Source organism: Macrosteles quadrilineatus, unplaced genomic scaffold, assembly GCF_028750875.1.
Source record: "Macrosteles quadrilineatus isolate MER2022 unplaced genomic scaffold, UCM_ALF_1.0 Scaffold_94__1_contigs__length_391377, whole genome shotgun sequence".
Lineage (NCBI taxonomy): Eukaryota > Metazoa > Arthropoda > Insecta > Hemiptera > Cicadellidae > Macrosteles > Macrosteles quadrilineatus.
This window is the reverse complement of record NW_026542687.1, coordinates 293908-300773: the sequence shown is the minus strand read 5'-3', so window position 1 is coordinate 300773 and position 6866 is coordinate 293908.

Sequence of the window (6866 nt, the reverse complement as noted above, 5' to 3'; positions counted from 1 at the left end):
ATCAATCTTGCTTGTGATACACTTCTCGCTCAACAGCTTACGTCAAACATGGCATCATTTGATTTGCATAATATTATAAAAACCTATACTAGGGAAGTCAATGGGTCTCGTAGTCTCATAGACCACGTTTTTACAAACATAAGCAACGTCAAGGGGTCTGTAATATCCGCAGGCTTATCAGATCACAGCGCTCAAACAGCGACTCTGCATATCAATACTCCCTTAGCTCCGAAAGCCTGCTCTAAGTATGAAAGATTGTTTTCAAACTCTAACATTGACTTGTTTACATACCTAATTTCTAAAGAAAATTGGGATGAAGTATTTAATGCAGCAGACTTACAAACTAAGTTTGACGAATTTCTGTCCAAGGTTAAATATTCATTTGAAATTTCCTTCCCCAAAAAGCACAATAAAATCAATAAAAATACGTATAGTAAAAAGATTCAGTCGCCTGAGATAACAAAATTGAAGGAGCAGCTGTTTGCCCTATACAATAAAACAAAAGATCTTGAATCTTCTCACTACCTGGTTCACTATTACAAAAATGTAAAAAATCAGTATAGACGCCTAATAAGAAAAACTAAGTCAGAAGACACTCTACGCAGAATAAAAAAATCAGACAATAAAGCTAAGATTCTATGGAATATGATAAACAATAAACGACCATCAGCCAAAAAAAGTTACACCGAAATATCTCTTAAAACTGATAATGGTGAAGACATCATAGACCCTAAAGACATTTCCAATGAGTTTAACAGTTTCTTTTCAGACACAGGCAAAGACTCAAAGGCAGCTTCATCCATAAATACAGATATAAATAAGAAATATTTTAATTCACTCTTTCTACATCCAACTACCGAAAAAGAAATTTTAAATATCATCGAAGGCTTAAAAAACAAAAAGTCTTCAGGGGCTGATGAAATATCTCCATATTTACTAAAAAAGGTTGCATCATATCTGGTAAAACCTCTATGCCATTTAATTAATATGTCATTCACCAGTGGATCATTTCCTGATGCGCTGAAGGTGTCAGTGGTCAGGCCTATATATAAAAAGGGAGATCCAAAGCTCTGCAACAGCTATAGGCCCGTATCAGTTGTGTCTGTATTTTCAAAGATATTTGAAAAAATCATTGTGATTAGGCTGTGGGACTTTTTGATAATAAATAATATTATATCCGGAAACCAGCATGGATTTACTAAGGGTAAATCTACTACCTCAGCGATGTTTCAACTGATAAATGAGGTGGTTTGTGAATTAGATGCTGCAAACTACTCGGCTGGTTTGTTTTTCGACTTGAGCAAGGCGTTCGATGCAGTGGACCATAACTTATTGCTCGATAGGATGAGTAATGTGGGCGTAAGAGGAGCGGCCTTAGATTGGGTCAGGTCATTCCTTTGTGGCAGAAGGCAATACGTAGAAATAAGGGCAGTTGATGAGGCTGGGTGCATTAGAGCCTACCCTTCTGCTGAGAATCCTGTTGCTAGGGGGGTGCCTCAGGGCTCCGTCCTGGGACCAGTCCTTTTCCTTCTTTTTATTAACAACCTCTCTTCCTGCATAACCTCCTCAAAGTTATCCCTGTTCGCCGACGACACCTCTCTCTCAGTTTCTATCTCCAATTTTCTAAATCTGGAACAAATTAGTTTTTTGGATGCAAACGCTATAATTCAATGGTTTGGCGACAGTTTATTGAAAATCAACACAGACAAAACACAGCTCATTAACTTCCGCTTATCAAATCATTCAAACCGATTAAACATTGGGTTTAGTCTCCTTCTGGACGAAACTGAGGTCCACCCTACACCAAATGTCAAGTTCCTTGGATTGATCTTAGACGAGAATCTTAAATTTCATGACCATATTAAATACATTTCAAAAAAACTCAGCTCTGGTATCTTCGTTTTACGTAACCTCAGGAACAATGAGAATCTGGAGATAATGTTGACGGCATACTATGGGCTCATTTATCCCCACTTAGCATATGCCGTTCCTATATGGGGATGTGAGTGCCAGCAAACTAAAATGTTGTTTAAACTCCAAAAAATGGCTGTGAGAACTATTTTCTCTCTAAAAAAGCGCAAATCCTGCCGACAATATTTTTTCAGTTCAAAGATTTTGACATTCCCATCCATTTACATTCTTGAATCTTTAACATTTGTGAAACAGGAATTTTCTAAATTTGATTTTTCTGTAAAAAACCAATACACATTGCGCAATTCACACACATTACCTATTCCTAAACATTCAACAACCTTCTTCAAGAAACACTTACTGTACAATGGCATTACACATTTAAATTCACTTCCACTTTTTCTTAAACTTGAACCAAACCTGTTGAAATTTAAAAGACAATTAAAATCTTTGTTGATTAAGTTTAACTGTTATAGCGTCCAAGAATTCACATCTAAACTCAGTTCCATTAATAGTGATGCAAATACTTATATATAAATCTGCACCATTGTATATTGTATAAAATTGTATATTTGTAAATAGTTCTTGAGTATATGAATCCAGCTTTTGTTTGATTTTGACTTAGCCAATACAAATTGTATATTGTTAATTCTGGCTGAATAAATGATTTGATTTGATTTGATAACAATGATCAACTATGGCAACAGGTTCTATGGGTTAAAAATAATAAGTTTTTCCCAATTTGCCCCCAAAACATTAAGTTTTGCAATTTTGGAGTGCTTAAAAACCAAATAATTTATTATGTAGAAGCATTGTTGTATGTCTAATAGTTAAGCAGAAAATTATAAGAAGTTATCATTTTCCTTGTTATTTTTTAATTGAAAAGGTAAAATGATGCACATGTACACTAGTTGGTTGTTTATGGATATATTTTGATCAAATTTGGCACTGAAGATGAGAACATGTTTATCTAAGTAACATTTAAACATAAATTCAAAGTGTTTATCTCAATCTCGGTTTATTGCATAATATTTTTACATTATATTTCACCGGTAGAGTGAGTGAGTTGAGATAGCAGAGGTGAAGCATGTGATTTTGTGCTCCTCAGTGTTTTAAAATTTTTAGTGGGAAAATTAAAAGTTAAAGATTTTATTCTATGTAAGTGAGCAGCACAAATTTGCATATAAAATATGTAAGTGAATAATTTGTAAAAACAATTTAGTAAAAAGAAAATATAGTATTTAAAAAAAAAAATGATTTTTATGAATATTTCCTGATTAGAAGATTGCGCTCAGATAAGAGGAGTTCAGAACTCTTCAAAGTATGTTGACCTATTTAATAATCGTTTCAAGTCATCTAATGGAAAGTCATGTTTTTTTTATAAATCCTCTTGAATGCCATGCTGTCAAGAACTTAAATGACTATTTGCATTTTTGAACTCCTTGAAGATAAAGGATTTTGAAACTGTCATAATGCCTGTAAATTATTCAAAGCAGCTTGGTGGTGTGAGCGGCTCACATTGTAGTACCCTTGTGTAAAGGATAATAACAGGTTTTATTATTATGACTCACACCACTGGACAACCACAATATTAATTATGCAAATGTGGTTGCCAATCAGTGTGGTATCAGCTTATCTGAAGGCACCAGAAACAAGTCAACACATATGATGATTGAGGTGTGTATGTAAGACAGTTTATGGGGTTTCTCACATTTGAAGATGGACTGCTAATTAATGGCTCGATAAATGCAAACTTACTACCTAAACTGCTTACTGTAAACCAGAATAAACTTATTACCATTAGATTTCAATTAGCATACATTCTGAACAGTGTGTTCCTGGCAAATGATAATGTATGTTCTTTAATGTCAACTAAAAGTAAGTAACAATGAATGCCCTGAAAATTATAAAATCAAAGAGTGTAATGCACACTGGATAAGAGTAAGCACAGAAAACCAGGCAGCTCATTGTTGATTCTCCTCGGCAACATAATAGCCAGAAAACCTCAACCAGAAAACCTAGCATTATTCTAACCAACCGTTTCACAGTACTCGATCAAGCCACAGAAAACGTACTACTATAACCCAGAATGCCAACCGCATGGTAAAAGGCATTAAGCGGTTTGAGAGAGCTTTGCCTGCCAATCTGTAGGCAGCGCCACCAGCGTTGCCATGCAATAGCATAGCAACGCTGGTGGCGCTGCCTACGGATTGATAGGCAAAGCTCTCTCAAACCGCTTAATGCTTTTTACCATGCGGTTGGCATTCTGGGTTATAGTAGTACGTTTTCTATGATCAAGCTCATGATAGTTTTACTTATAAGTAGGAACATAGAAGCACCAATATTTATATTAATCAAAATAAGAGAACAACTACTTCAAAACAGACAAAAATTCAAAAATACCTATGTACATAAAAATTGACATAAAGAAAACCAAAATCGGCCCACTAATAACAAAATGGCGCCCTAAAACGTTTCAAATCCAAATAACCATGAGGGTGGCTGAAAATGAACTTGCACACCCTTAAACTTTTTAACTATTTGAGATATTTGAAATCGGTTTGCGGCAGCTTGTTTGGATATGAAGGGCTACAATAATTATCGTCAGTTTTGAAAATTTTGCCCTTAGGGGTAGCGGGGGTAGGGGTTAGCTCGAATTTTCGAGGGAAAAATTTTTGAAATTGACCATAATTATTGTAGCCCCTCATATCTAAGAAGGTTGCCGCAAACAGATTTCAAATATCTCAAATGGTTGAAAAGTTAAGGGGGGGTACAAGTTACTTTTCAGCCACCCTGTATAAAAAAAAATTGTTACCAACTGCAGTGACAGTCAGGGAAAAATATGGCCTGGAAAGTCGATAAGCTTAGTGAAGGAAAAGTAAATGCATTTGGTTATGTAAGACCAAAACCGATCTTAATAAAAATTATTGATTCAGCAAACATAAATTATCAATTATCAATTATCAATTATCAATTATTTAAGATGGGGATGCTACTAATGTGCGTATCTTAACCCAAATATGAGTGAATGATGAGTGTAGGATGAGTGGCGCGATCTTGTAGTCTTGTTAGTGACTAAGGCCGACATGTTCCTTAGACACAGCTGTTAATTAATAGCCCATACAGCTAATGGCAACTAAGGGACCTACAGTTTATAGTGGAATCCGAACCACATTTTTTCCTTGTAATTTACGAATTGGTCTAATTATCAGGATAGTACTGCGGATAGTCGTTAGTACTCACTAGTGCGGACGTTAATCCACACCAGGGAGCATCGCATCCACAGTGCATCCCTATAAATATCACAATTCGGTGTTATAAAATGGTGATAACAACCCAGTGCTACTTCTTGGAGGTACTAATGATGCTTAAATGGGGATTTTAAGGCTATTCATGAAAACTTAGAAAAGGAACTAAAAATACTTACTGAAAAAAGACCAGTATTACTTGTGTACAATCTCAACAAGATATTATAAGAGCCTACACGGCAATGAAAACCAAGAAATAAAAATGACAAACATCTGAAGAGGATTCATTATACTACTGACGGATTACATCTATACGTGACGGATTTTGGTACAACTGAAATAGTCTGAATATTTTACTGAAAGCCATCACTAGGTGGAAAACCCAAGATATGGAACACCAGTACAAATCAATTCAACCCCTTATCAGAATAATTTACACAAATACAAAGAATTAAATCAATAAATGTAAAAATCATTAAAAAATTGCATTCGCTCATTGCATATTGGGTGATTTTTGAGCTGGTAGGCAGATGACCCACAGGAGTAGCACTAATTTTCAAACAGCAGTTTGGGAAACTCTTTCCACAGATTGAAACTCCAAAACTCCACAGAGCGAACCATACTCGGTCAGAACCGAGTTACAAAAAGCACTTTGCATACCAACAAGTCCCAGATGGAGCCGGAGTCTATGCATTCATCACCAAGGATAAATACAACAGCAAAACCCACGATTCCTGACTACAAACACACCATTTGAAGACCTGATCAGCGATTTCAAGAGGAGAGGTTTTGAACTAGGCTACCTATTGATTTGCTCAGTCATGGGGTGTGTTCATAAGAAAATATCAATAAAAGTCTTTACATCAAACATTATTACATTTCATCTTACTGAAGCCTCTATGTGGACATCGTTACTTATCGCCAATGGTCATCTCGTTTACTTTAGAATGGTCTTGAGTATGATGAGTTTAATGCTAACTTAAAGCTCAGTATTTTATCTAAATATTTGAAAGTCAAGCAACGCCTGACCCTCTGTGCCTGAATCAACCTCTGACCAGTTGTCAAGATGTACAAGAGGTCACCAAGTCACTCACCAACCATAGCTATAAAACAGAGGGGGGAAGTCACTGTGTCTTGTGAAAGTGCGAGAAATCATGGGCATTATAGTGATGGTGAAGTGTGCTCCCCAACCTTAACTTTAAACAAAGTAATTATGACAACAAAAATGTTTCAGCATGTAAAAACAGTTTTGCAAATATTAATGTTAGTGTTGTACATCAAGTCCTTGGTTATCAAGAATATCTTTTTGTAAATCATAATCTTAAGCAGTCTGCTAAAAGTAACAAACATATTTTATAAACATACTAATTATAATCATATTTTACAAAAACAAGAATCAGCAATCAATCTCATCCTCTGAAAGTTCTGCATCAAAATGTTCCAACACCTCTCATCTCGCCTTAATATTTTACAGATAAATTTGGAAGAAATTCACCCAGATATAGTAGCATTATCAGAACATAAAATGGTTGAATCAGAAATTATGTCTCTTGTCTTAACATTGTTAACTATAACAAATGCTCTTACTTTTCAAGAAACAAGTCAATAATAATAATAATAATAAGAATCTTTTTTTGTCATAAGGATACATTAGATCATCGACAAAGTCAAAATCATGATTATACATCAATCGTCAAACAAAACAAA